The following is a 14,550-nucleotide window of genomic DNA, read 5'->3' on the forward strand; positions in this document are numbered from 1 at the left end:
GCTTTTGTAATCCAGATTCAACATTTTTATGTTCCAAATACATTCAGAGTTGAGTTGGTTTTCTTTGAATAATTTGCTTAACACTTTACCTCTTTGTAATTGCAACCTTTTTTTCCCAACTGAAATGTTCTAAAGATTTGGCAACATGATGGTGGAAGATGTACATGACAAAGAATGCCACAAATAATCTGAGAGGAGTCTTGTACTCTGTGCCCATTACATTTATTAACATAACACAAAAACAAGAGTGAAATGTTTTATAAAAAGATGAAACAAACAAAAAAGAGTCCATCCTGGTGGATAGAAACATGGTAGTAGAGATAAAACAGTTTGAAGTCCAATATCCAAAATACAACTGTCCTGAAAAAAGGTAAATGTGTCCATGAAATAGTCCACAGAGTGAATGGTAGGCAAACAAGAAGGGAATTAGGTTCTGCTTCTCTTGGATGTGGGGGTGTTGGTCTTGCCATCCTCTCCTGCTGGTCCAGATGACCGTCCAGTCCGGGGAGGAGTTGGGGCAGAGGTGCAGGGACTGGGGTGGTAGGAGCAGGCTCCGCTAGTGGCAGGGCCTTCCTATCTGTGTCTGGCAGCGTGTATTTTGCCCAGATGTGGAGGGATCACAGACAGGGGCAGATGAGAAAGGAAAAGCACTGCACAAATGGTGGTAAATGTTAAATAACACCCCAGTCAGGGATCTATTTTTTTTTCATTGGGGGTCTATAATTCTAAGATGTGCTCCCTCTGCACCTCTTTGATTTCATGGCGCTCAGTTACAACCTGTCCCATCATGTCTTGGGACTTAGACTGATCCCAAGACTTCAGCAATGGTGGTCTGGCTAACAAGAATCCCAGTGCCTCCCTTGTCTGGCCCACAGATTCCCTCCCACAAGCCCTACTTCCCACTAGCCTGTGTCCTTGAGGAAGTGTGCCCCAAATTACTGGCTCCTGGCAGAACTGGAGGCTGTGGTGTGGGTGTCTCAACAGGAGCCAGGACTGGGAGGCACAGGATTGGTGCATGTGTCCTTGGTGCACAGAAAGTAGAGTTGTCCCCATGCAGAGATGTTGTTGCAGCTCTGGTGGGAGGTGTAGGTGAGGGCTGAGTTTGACTCACTGGAGCTGTCTGGCCAGACAGACCAGATGGACCAACTGGCTCGTGGTCATCCTGACTTGCAGCATTGGAGTCCTCACTGAAGGCTTGCTCCTGGCCTGAAGTGGAGGTGTTGTGGCTGGTAGTCTGTGGTGCACTGGGCCAGGTGTTTGTACCTGTGAAGGTAACAGAGGATATGTAATTAAAATATAGTTTGTGCATTTCATTTGTCTTTATATACAGAAGGGAGAACCTATTTTTTTTTTTTTAAAGTGATAGACTGATTAGGCGTTTGTGTAATTTTCATTATTTTACCCATGCAGCCTGATTTACACAGAAGACAACTCTAGTGCTGATGTTGTAGAGAGGTCCTGAAATCCCAAAGTGTTATTTCAGATTTGTTGGTTACATGTGACAGACATTGAACCCAACAAAGTGATGAGTAGATTGGGGTATTGGACCATTCCAAGGCCTAACAGGCTGCAATACTTTGGATAGGAAGTGGTTCACAGTTCACATGAAACTGTAATCGTCATTACATGGACAGTGACATATAACTTGTGAGTGGCTACTAATTCTATTCAGTGTGTCACAACACATTTTTGGATATATTAGATTCAAAAGACAATGATTAATGTAGGCATTTTCATCAATTCAATGAAACTATGAGCAGGTGTCAACATCGTTGAAATACACAAGAAGCGATATTTTATTCCATGCATGACAAGCTGACGGTCAAATGCACTAGTTTTTGAAATGCGTGTACATATGGAAGTAAAGGACATTACAAAAACAGCAGCCCCGTTGAAAATTAGCAAACAGGCACTTGCCACTGTACCTTGAAGCACATGGATCGGTGCTTGTATTTTTGTTTTCTTATGTTTCACTGTCGCTATAAATGAACCTTTACTCTTCGTGGGCATCAATGCAGCCCAGGTGAACACTTTGGTGTTCGATGGCAACAGCCTCAGTAAAGGAGACTGCTCATTGTATTTCTGTTCAGATATTATATTTATCAATGCACCACTGTTGATAATGAAAGGTACTGAACATCCATTTATTTTCAATGTAATCTTTGGGCAGTGTTTGTGTGATTTGGTTGCTTTGGCATGTAGACTTTCTTTGACATTTGTCTTCACATGCGACCAGTCTGACATGTGCACGTTTCTCTGAGGTAAACATCAAATTAGCACAATCACTTTTTTCACTTTCACTTATTATGGATTACGTTTCACACTTATGACTGACTCGATCTGGGCAACTCCGACGTCCATATCAGCAGCTTGTTTCTCAGTATGTTCCTCAGCTCTGGCAGCTATCAATACTCGCTTCGGACTAAGGCCCATATTTATAATTTCTTGTGCCACATTTGCATACTTTTTGACGCAAAAGCGGCAAAAACGTACTAAATATAAGACGCAACAAAAGTATAACTATGGGTTTAAGAGCTTCTATCAGCATTTGTCCTCTGAATGAATCTGACAAGCATCCATCGATAACTCTAAGCCGCATGGCATCTTCATCGTTAAATTAATTGAACTTACAGTGTCTGATTGTTAGATCTCACCCCCAACCTTTTGTCTGACCCTGCCACTTTTTGACACTGTTTTTGCTGGTTTTAGGAATCTGTGTACTTTACCACTGCTAACCAGTGCTAAATTGCATATGCTCTCTCCCTTAAAACAAGGTGACATTGGCTCATACCCAATTGGCATATTTAATTTACTTGTAAGTCCCTAGTAAAGTACACTGCATGTGCCAGGGCCTGTAAATTAAACGATACTACGGTGCCTGCAGCACTGATTGTGCCACCCACATAAGTAGCCCCATACCCATGTCTCAGGCCTGCCATTGAAAGGCCTGTGTGTGAAGTTTCACTGCCACTTCAACTTAGCATTTAAAAGTACTTGCCAAGCCTTAAGCGCCCCTTTTTCTACACATGTCACCCCTAAGGTAGGCCCTGGATACCCCACAGGGCAGGGTGCTATGTAGGTAAAAGGAAGGACATATACCTGTGTGTTTTATATGTTCTGATAGAGGAAAACTCCTGAAGTCATTTTCCACGTCTGTGAGGCCTGCTCCTTTCATAGGCTATCATTAGGGCTACCCTCATATTCTGTTTGAGTAGTAGGTTCTGATCAGAAAGGGATAGGCAGGTAGTATGGCCAGAATGGTAATACAATATCCTGCTGACTGGTGAGGTTGTGTTTCATTTTACTATTTGTTTAAATGCCACTTTTAGAAAGTGAGCATTTCTCTGCACTTAAAATCCTTCTGTGCCTTATAGCCTGTCTCCAATCCACGTCTGGGCTGGGCTGGTTGACAGCTCCCTTGTGCATTTCACCCAGACAACCACAAACACAGGATGCTCAGTCACACCTGCACACATCTGCATACTGAATGGGTCTTCCTGGGCTGGAAGAGTAGAAGGGCTGATGCTTACATTTCAAAGGACAGTGGCCTGCCCTCACGCAATGGACTGCCAATCCCTCTACTGGGACCCTGGCAGACAGGGTTGTATTGAAAGGGGACCTTGTGCACTTCAAAACCACTCTTTGAAGTCTCCCCTACGTCAAAGGCACTTTTGGGTGTATATATAAACTGGGTCCCTAACCCTACCACCTTAGACACTTCCAGGGACAGATACACTGAATCAGACCCTGCAACATGCCAAGAGGAGCTGCCCGGCTGCTCAAAGGACTTACCTGGACTGCTTTGCTGTGAAGGACTGCTGCTTTGCTGTTGCCCTGCTGCCTTGCTGGCCTCTGACTCTGCTGAGAAGTGCTCTCCAAGGGCTTGGATTGAGCTTGCCTCCTGTTTCCTTAAGTCTCAGGGCCAAAAAGACTTCATCTCTGCAAAGGAACTCTTTGTGCGGTGAAAACTGACGCACAACCTGCCGTAATCGATGCACAGACTACCTAGCGGTGAAAGAATCACTGCATCACCGAACCGGAACAATGCAGCCCAGCTCCCCAAGTAGAGATCAATGCAGCGCCAACGTTGCAACACACAACCCACTGGATCGACACATCACTGAGCTGGAGCCAGAACGACGAGGCAGCTGTGGGAGGAATCAACACAGCACCTGGCGTGCAACAGAAACTCTGACGCATAGCCCACCAGATTGACGCAGCGCCTGTGACTTCGTCCTGCACACCCAGGATTTCCACGCATCGTTCCTGGGCATCAAAGCACTTTATAAGTCTGGTTGTATCCGCTTTCTGCGTCAACACTCCGTACACTTTATAACTTTATTTTGCTTGGCTGTGTGGTATCTTTTTGTATGATCTTAATCGCAGCTTCTTGACCAAAGATGCATAGACTTCTTAGTGAAGCTTTCCTTTTCATTCACAAGCTTCACACAGGCTGGAGGTGCGCTTTGACACCACATATGCCAACCGTTGGCTAGGCACTTCAACAAAGGCACACATGGCATGTACAAGCAGTTTGCCTGGACCACAGCAAACTCTCTACAAGAGCACTTTCTTCATCGGGACACTTATGCCTAATCTTGTCTCCAGTTGTAGCTTCTTCCCCAGCCTAGGTACCCTTCAAATTACTAGGACAACCATGGAGCTGTAAATCACACATCTTTGTTCCTCTGGGTGTACCTGTGAACTCCAACATCCTAAACCAAGCTTTCATTACATTCTGTTCTGGCTGTTACGTCACACTGATATGAAGTCCTCTGGGAGCCAGAAAAGTTCAGTTCTAAATCATGCAAGACACTACAAAAGGAGCACGTATAAAGTGTGATAACATATTTTAGTCACAGTCTAAATCATTTGTTTGTGATACCATAATCATTTTAGGAACTCTGGTGTTTTATAGGGCAATTTTACCATGTGTAAAGTGCTGCTTACTGTGCTGGAATTTGATGAACCATGTCTGTGAGAAAACTGATTTCCCTCATGACTTTTTCATAGATGCTATTTAAAATCTCTACTTCCAACAGCAGCAGCCTGTCAGTTGATTACCCAGTGTTCTACTGCAGCCTCCTACAGTGTTCCTAATGCACTCTTGTTTATGACAAATGTGTGGCACACCTGAATCATTTTTGATTGAATCAAAGATGCAAGGTAGGCATTCCCCTCCTAAACATGATGCTAGCCCCCCAGTGCCATATTTAACTCCTGGCGCAGAAACGCCGCGTGGTTGGGAGGCTGACCTAAATAGTGACACTAAGACACCAAGCCTGCTTTGCGCCATTACTTAATGCCTGGGTCAGACCAGGTTTTAGAGTACAGGTAGGCCCATTTCCATGATGAAACAGCATGGAATGGGCACAAGGGTGCCCACCCCAAGACCCAGCAACACCACCACCCTCACCACAGGGACACTACAGGAGTCATATTTTTTGCTGCTTGTGCATCAGTAAAAGATGCTAGGCTGACTAGTGGCAAAACTTTTCACCCTAACCAGCCTAACTTCATTTCTGCCCCACTAGTGCCATTCCCCCTAATGCCAACCCCCCACAGCTACCCATTCCTTAGCGCCATTGTATGTCATTCGGTATTTATGGTGCATGGATGGCTTTAAGGAATGGCGTTAAGAAAAATGAGGCACAACTGTGTTAGCTCAGTTGTGCGCCATTTTTCATAAACATGGGTTCTAATATTTTTTTCTTCAAGTAGAAGTTCCTTGATTTTGTTTCTAGATGTTGAACTTAACCCTTTCTGCATAGTCAGACATTTTGCCTTCAGTCTCCTTTTTTTCTAAAACCACTTAAGTTGGCTTTTAGGACAATGTGCAGCTTTCCACTGCTAACCAGTGCTAAAGCGCGTGTTCTCCCTGCTTTAAACATTGTAGGATTGGTTTACACCCAATTGCCACATTTATTTTACTTGTAGGTCCCTACTGAAGTGTGACTATCTGTAGGAGGCTGGACTGGCTTGTAGTGGGTACCAAGGGGTACTTACACCTTGCACCAGGCCCAGGTATCCCTTATTAGTGTAGAGGGGTGTCTAGCAGCTTAGGCTGATAGAAAAGGTAGCTTAGCAGAGCAGCTTAGGCTGAACTAGGAGACGAGTGAAGCTCCTACAGTACCACTAGTGTCATATGCACAATACCATAAGAAAACACAATACACAGATATACTAAAAATAAAGGTACTTTATTTTTATGACAATATGCCAAAAGTATCTCAGTGAGTACCCTCAGTATGAGGATAGCAAATATACACAAGATATATGTACACAATACCAAAATATGCAGTAATAGCAATAGAAAACAGTGCAAACAATGTATAGTCACAATAGAATGCAATGGGAGCACATAGGGATAGGGGCAACACAAACCATGTACTCTAGAAGTGGAATGCGAACCACGAATGGACCCCAAACCTATGTGACCTCGTAGAGGGTCGCTGGGACTGTAAGGAAACAGTGAGGGTTAGAAAAATAGCCCACCCCAAGACCCTGAAAAGTGGGTGCAAAGTGCACCTAAGTTCCCCAAAGAGCACAGAAGTCGTGATAGGGGAATTCTGCAGGAAAGACCAACACCAGCAATGCAACAACAATGGATTTCCAGACGAGAATACCTGTGGAACAAGGGGACCAAGTCCAAAAGTCATGATCAAGTCGGGAGTGGGCAGATGCCCAGGAAATGCCAGCTGTGGGTGCAAAGAAGCTGCCACTGGATGGTAGAAGCTGAGGATTCTGCAAGAACGTCAAGGGCTAGAAGCTTCCCTTTTGGAGGATGGATGTCCCACGTTGTGAAGAGTCGTGCAGAAGTGTTTTCCCGCAGAAAGACCGCAAACAAGCCTTGCTAGCTGCAAAGCTTGCAGTTAGGGTTTATGGATGCTGCTGTGGCCCAGGAGGGACCAGGATGTCACCAATTGCGTGAGGGGACAGAGGGGGTGTCCAGCAAGAAAAGGAGCCCTATCAAAAGCAAGCAGCACCCGCAGAAGTGCTGGAACAGGCACTACGAAGTGGAGTGAATCGGTGCTCACCCAAAGTTGCACAAGAGAGTCCCACGCCACCGGACGACAACTCAGGAGGTCGTGCAATGCAGGTTAGAGTGCCGGGGACCCAGGCTTGGCTGTGCACAAAGGAAATCCTTGGTGAGTGCACAGGAGCCGGAGTAGCTGCAAAACACGCGGTTCCCAGCAATGCAGTCTAGCGTGGGGAGGCAAGGACTTACCTCCACCAAACCTGGACTGAAGAGTCACTGGACTGTGGGAGTCACTTGGACAGAGTTGCTGAGTTCAAGGGACCTCGCTCGTTGTGCTGAGAGGAGACCCAGAGGACCTGTGATGCAGTTCTTTGGTGCCTGTGGTTGCAGGGGGAAGATTCCGTCGACCCATGGGAGATTTCTTCGGAGCTTCTAGTGCAGAGAGGAGGCAGCCTAACCCCACAGCATGCACCACCAGGAAAACAGTCGAGAAGGCGGCAGGATCAGTGTTACAAGGTCGCAGTAGTCGTCTTTGCTACTTTGTTGCAGTTTTGCTGGCTTCCAGCGCGGTCAGCAGTCGATTCCTTGGCAGAAGGTGAAGAGAGAGATGCAGAGGAACTCTGATGAGCTCTTGCATTCGTTATCTAAGGAATTCCCCAAAGCAGAGACCCTAAATAGCCAGAAAAGAGGGTTTGGCTACTTAGGAGAGAGGATAGGCTAGCAACACCTGAAGGAGCCTATCAGAAGGAGTCTCTGACGTCACCTGCAGGCACTGTCCACTCAGAGCAGTCCAGTGTGCCAGCAGCACCTCTGTTTCCAAGATGGCAGAGGTCTGGAGCACACTGGAGGAGCTCTGGGCACCTCCCAGGGGAGGTGCAGGTCAGGGGAGTGGTCACTCCCCTTTCCTTTGTCCAGTTTCACGCCAAAGTAGGGCTGAGGGATCCCTGAACCGTTGCAGACTGGCTTATGCAGAGATGGGCACCATCTGTGCCCATCAAAGCATTTCCAGAGGCTGGGGGAGGCTACTCCTCTCCAGCCCTGACACCTTTTTCCAAAGGGAGAGGGTGTAACACCCTCTCTCTGAGGAAGTCCTTTGTTCTGCCTTCCTGGGCCAGGACTGGCTGGACCCCAGGAGGGCAGAAACCTGTCTGAGGGGTTGGCAGCATCAGCAGCTGCAGTGAAACCCCGGGAAAGGTAGTTTGGCAGTACCCGGGTCTGAGCTAGAGACTCGGGGGATCATGGAATTGTCTCCCCAATGCCAGAATGGCATTGGGGTGACAATTCCATGATCCTAGACATGTTACATGGCCATGTTCGGAGTTACCATTGTGACGCTATACATATGTCGTGACATATGTATAGTGCACGCGTGTAATGGTGTCCCCGCACTCACAAAGTCCGGGGAATTTGCCCTGAACAATGTGGGAGCACCTTGGCTAGTGCCAGGGTGCCCACACACTAAATAACTTAGCACCCAACCTTTACCAGGTAAAGGTTAGACATATAGGTGACTTATAAGTTACTTAAGTGCAGTGGTAAATGGCTGTGAAATAACGTGGACGTTATTTCACTCAGGCTGCACTGGCAGGCCTGTGTAAGAATTGTCAGATCTCCCTATGGGTGGCACAAGAAATGCTGCAGCCCATAGGGGTCTCCTGGGACCCCAATACCCTGGGTACCTCAGTACCATATACTAGGGAATTATAAGGGTGTTCCAGTATGCCAATGTAAATTGATGAAATTGGTCACTAGCCTGTTAGTGACAATTTGGAAAGAAATGAGAGAGCATAACCACTGAGGTTCTGGTTAGCAGAGCCTCAGTGAGACAGTTAGGCATCACACAGGGAACACATACCTATAGGTCACAAACTTATGAGCACTAGGGTCCTGGCTATCAGGGTCCCAGTGACACATAACAAACATACTGAAAACATAGGGTTTTCACTATGAGCACTGGGTCCTGGCTGGCAGGATCCCAGTGAGACAGTGAAAACACCCTGACATACACTCACAAACAGGCCAAAAGTGGGGGTAACAAGGCTAGAAAGAGGCTACTTTCTCACACAACCCCCCCGCAAACGAAGGACAATAAGGCTAACCTTGGCCAGTTGAGACTTTATTGTCTAAGTGGTGATAAGTAGAGAGTAGCTCTGCAATAGACTGGTTACTCCCTTTATCATCCACTATATGGTTACTTCCCTGTGGGGATGTAAACCACCCTGCTTGAAGTTTTTTAGCTAAGCAACAATGTGAAGATGTATTTTCAAAGTTTCTATCAGTAAGTTTTAGTTCAGAGCAGTGGGAATTATCCACTAAACCTATTTCTAGTGATGATAATGCCAGACAGGGATGCTGTCTCAGTAATGCCATAGCTGGGCAAAAACTTTGTCCATATGGCTGGAAGAGAGAACAGGGATGCTGTTTCTCTTGATTTGGAGCAGGTCAAGGATGCTGTCCTATGAGCTCCACACTAGGGCAGGGATGCTGTCCTAAGTGTTGTGAGGCAGTGCAGAGTTTCTGCACTAAAGTTTCTCTGGGAGGGTTGGAGGGATGCTCCATGTTAACCAAAATGGTGCTCTTTTTCTCACCAATGTTAGTTATCCCACAGAGAGGTACTTCTACCTCAGGGAGTACAGCTTTGCCAGCTGATGATTCCCTTGGAACAGGTGCCACCCTAGGAGAGGTTTCTCCCACCACAGGAATGATATCCTGATTGGCAGGGTGGTTAGGGGATACTGTGATACCCTTTTTACCTGTTGTTGGAGAGGGATCCTGAGTTTTCAGGCCTTCTCTCCTTTGCTTTTTCATTTCAGTAGAAATGAGAGGTAACAATTCCTCTGGGATGCCCAGCATGGCTGCATGGGCATACAACTCTACATCAGCCCAACCTGAGGCCTCTAGGTCATTACCTAAGAGACAATCTACAGGTAAGCTAGGTGATACTACCACCTGCTTAGGGCCAGTAACTCCACCCTAACTAAACTGAATTATAGCTAAGGGAAGAAACTTAGTGGAGTTATGGACATCAATAATCGTATACTGTTGTCCAATGATGTGTTGTTCAGGATGCACTAGGTTTTCAGTCACCAAAGTGATACTGGCACCTGTGTCCCTGTAGGCCAAGGCCTCAACACCATTTATTGAAACTGTCTGCCTATACTTATCAATTGTAAGGGGACAAGCAGCCAGTGTGGCAAGGCCAATGCCACTAGGTGTGACAGAAACTGTTTTGGGACTGACTACCCCAGTTTCTATTATGGACCCATAAGTGAACCCAACTACACCCTTAACTTGACTGTTGCCAGCAGTCCCACCACTAGTACCACTACTGCTAGGGGCACTAGAGCTTGATGTATTAGTGGCGGTAGGCTCAGGGGGTTTACCTGGACAGGACTTATCCCCTGGCCTATGGCCTCTGTTTTTACACACAAAGCACCAAGGCTTTTTAATGTGTGCAGGTTGTGAAGAAGAGGAAGAATTTGTTTTATCCCCACCCCCAGAAGAGTGTTTAAGATCTGAAGAAGGATCTTTGGTTTTACCCTTATCCCCATGCTTATCTTGAGATTTCTCATCATCTTTCTTCTTGCCATCCTTGTCACCCCCTGTATGAACTTTTCTGTTCACCCTTGTTCTGACCCATTTGTCTGCCTTCTTTCCCAATTCTTGGGGAGAGGTCAGATCAGAGTCTACCAGGTACTGGTGTAACAAATCAGACACACAATTATTAAGAATATGCTCTCTCAGGATTAAGTTATACAGGCTTTCATAGTCAGAAACGTTACTGCCATGTAACCACCCCTCCAAGGCCTTCACTGAATGGTCAACAAAGTCTACCCAGTCTTGTGAAGACTCCTTTTTGGTTTTTCTGAACTTCATCCTGTACTGTTCAGTGGTTAAGCCATAACCATCTAGGAGTGCATTCTTAAGAACTGCAAAATTATTGGCATCACTTTCCTTTACAGTAAGGAGCCTATCCCTACCCTTTACACTGAAAGATAGCCGTAGGATAGCAGCACAGTGCCTTTGAGGGACCTCCTGTACAACACAGGCCCTCTCAAGTGCAGCAAACCACTTGTTAATGTCATCCCCCTCCTTGTAAGGGGGAACTATCTTGTGCAGATTCCTAGAATCATGCTCTCTTGCAGGATGACTATTGGGAATACTGCTGCTGCCACCATGGGGTTCACACCCCAATTTCTGTCTTTCTCTTTCTATCTCCAAGGACTGCCTATCTAAATCCAGCTGTTGCTTCTTGAGCTTCAGTCTGGATTGTTCCACTCTCAATCTATTGAGCTCCCTTTCTAACATTTTGTCATCAGGGTGGGTGGGTGAGGCATGTCTGGAAACAGAAGTATGGTGAGAATGAACAGAAGGAGACCTGGCCCTAACAGATGGCACTCTAACAACTTGGCTAACAGAAGTAACACTCCTACTATGATGAGAAGGAACACTCTTACTGTGATGTGAGGCAACACTATTACTGTGATGTGAAATCACATCAGTACCAGTTATGCTAGGTGGTCTGCTAATGGGCAGGTTGAGAAGAGTCCCTCCCACATCTTTTCCTAGGGGTGCCCCAGGATCAGATTGGGAACCATCAGCTAATTTCTCACCAGAAGTGCCACCTAAGGTCTTATCTTGTTCAATGAGCCTATTAACTAACAGTTGTCTTGAGGGATTCTTCCCTACCCCTAAACCTCTATCTATGCAGAGACTCCTTGCTTCCTTCCAGCTAAGGTTGTCATAAGCTATGTTGGACAGATCAAGAGTTTGGCCTGTACCAGACATTTTAGACAGTGTTTAAGGGATAGAAAAAGTGAGAAAAAGTTTTTCAGAACTTTTTGAAAGACAGAAAAAAAACTTTTAAAGCTTTTTAAGAACTTTTTCGAAAGTTTAGAGGTACTTTTCAGCACTTAGTAAAGAAGTGAGAGAAGAAAAGCAAAACTTTTTGGTTAGGTGTACATACACTGAACTTGTTTTGTATATTTTTCTTTTATGAAAAGTACAATGACAAAAGTGGTAAGTAGTTGCAAAGTACTTATCCCAACGCTGCACAACCATTGTAGGAGGCTGGACTGGCTTGTAGTGGGTACCAAGGGGTACTTACACCTTGCACCAGGCCCAGGTATCCCCTGTTAGTGTAGAGGGGTGTCTAGCAGCTTAGGCTGATAGAAAAGGTAGCTTAGCAGAGCAGCTTAGGCTGAACTAGGAGACGAGTGAAGCTCCTACAGTAACACTAGTGTCATATGCACAATATCATAAGAAAACACAATACACAGATATACTAAAAATAAAGGTACTTTATTTTTATGACAATATGCCAAAAGTATCTCAGTGAGTACCCTCAGTATGAGGATAGCAAATATACACAAGATATATGTACACAATACCAAAATGTGCAGTAATAGCAATAGAAAACAGTGCAAACAATGTATAGTCACAATAGAATGCAATGGGGGCACATAGGGATAGGGGCAACACAAACCATATACTCTAGAAGTGGAATGCGAACCACAAATGGACCCCAAACCTATGTGACCTCGTAGAGGGTCGCTGGGACTGTAAGGAAACAGTGAGGGTTAGAAAAATAGCCTACCCCAAGACCCTGAAAAGTGGGTGCAAAGTGCACTTAAGTTCCCCAAAGAGCACAGAAGTTGTGATAGGGGAATTCTGCAGGAAAGACCAACACCAGCAATGCAACATCGATGGATTTCCAGACGAGAGTACCTGTGGAACAAGGGGACCAAGTCCAAAAGTCACGATCAAGTCGGGAGTGGGCAGATGCCCAGGAAATGCCAGCTGTGGGTGCAAAGAAGCTGCCACTGGATGGTAGAAGCTGAAGATTCTGCAAGAACGACAAGGGCTAGAAACTTCCCCTTTGGAGGATGGATGTCCCACGTCGTGAAGAGTTGTGCAGAAGTATTTTCCCGCAGAAAGACCGCAAACAAGCCTTGCTAGCTGCAAAGCTTGCGGTTAGGGTTTTTGGATGCTGCTGTGGCCCAGGAGGGACCAGGATGTCACCAATTGGGTGAGGACACAGGGGTGGTGTCCATCAAGACAAGGAGCCCTCTCAGAAGCAAGCAGCACCCCAGAAGTGCCAGAACAGGCACTACGAAGTGGAGTGAATCGGTGCTCACCCGAAGTTGCACAAGAGAGTCCCACGCCGCCGGAGGACAACTCAGGAGGTCGTGCAATGCAGGTTAGAGTGCCGGGGACCCAGGCTTGGCTGTGCACAAAGGAAATACTCGGTGAGTGCACAGGAGCCGGAGTAGCTGCAAAACACACGGTTCCCAGCAATGCAGTCTAGCGTGGGGATGCAAGGGCTTACCTCCACCAAACTTGGACCGAAGAGTCACTGGACTGTGGGAGTGACTTGGACAGAGTTGCTGAGTTCAAAGGACCTCGCTCATCGTGCTGAGAGGAGACCCAGAGGACCAGTGATGCAGTTCTTTGGTGCCTGCGGTTGCAGGGGGAAGATTCCGTCGACCCACGGGAGATTTCTTCGGAGCTTCTAGTGCAGAGAGGAGGCAGACTACCCCCACAGCATGCACCACCAGGAAAACAGTCGAGAAGGCGGCAGGATCAGCGTTACAAGGTCGCAGTAGTCGTCTTTGCTACTTTGTTGCAGTTTTGCAGGCTTCCAGCGCGGTCAGCAGTCGATTCCTTGGCAGAAGGTGAAGAGAGAGATGCAGAGGAACTCTGATGAGCTCTTGCATTCGTTATCTAAGGAATTCCCCAAAGCAGAGACCCTAAATAGCCAGAAAAGAGGGTTTGCCTACTTAGGAGAGAGGATAGGCTAGCAACACCTGAAGGAGCCTATCAGAAGGAATCTCTGACGTCACCTGCTGGCACTGGGCACTCAGAGCAGTCCAGTGTGCCAGCAGCACCTCTGTTTCCAAGATGGCAGAGGTCTGGAGCACACTGGAGGAGCTCTGGGCACCTCCCAGGGGAGGTGCAGGTCAGGGGAGTGGTCACTCCCCTTTCCTTTGTCCAGTTTCGCGCCAGAGCAGGGCTGAGGGATCTCTGAACCGCTGCAGACTGGCTTATGCAGAGATGGGCACCATCTGTGCCCATCAAATCATTTCCAGAGGCTGGGGGAGGCTACTCCTCCCCAGCCCTGACACCTTTTTCCAAAGGGAGAGGGTGTAACACCCTCTCTCTGAGGAAGTCCTTTGTTTTGCCTTCCTGGGCCAGGCCTGGCTGGACCCCAGGAGGGCAGAAACCTGCCTGAGGGGTTGGCAGCAGCAGCAGCTGCAGTGAAACCCCGGGAAAGGTAGTTTGGCAGTACCCAGGTCTGAGCTAGAGACTCGGGGATCATGGAATTGTCTCCCCAATGCCAGAATGGCATTGGGGTGACAATTCCATGATCCTAGACATGTTACATGGCCATGTTCGGAGTTATCATTGTGACGCTATACATATGTCGTGACATATGTATAGTGCACGCGTGTAATGGTGTCCCCGCACTCACAAACTCCGGGGAATTTGCCCTGAACAATGTGGGAGCACCTTGGCTAGTGCCAGGGTGCCCACACACTAAGTAACTTAGCACCCAACCTTTACCAGGTAAA

The sequence above is a fragment of the Pleurodeles waltl genome, chromosome 11, assembly GCF_031143425.1.
Source record: "Pleurodeles waltl isolate 20211129_DDA chromosome 11, aPleWal1.hap1.20221129, whole genome shotgun sequence".
Lineage (NCBI taxonomy): Eukaryota > Metazoa > Chordata > Amphibia > Caudata > Salamandridae > Pleurodeles > Pleurodeles waltl.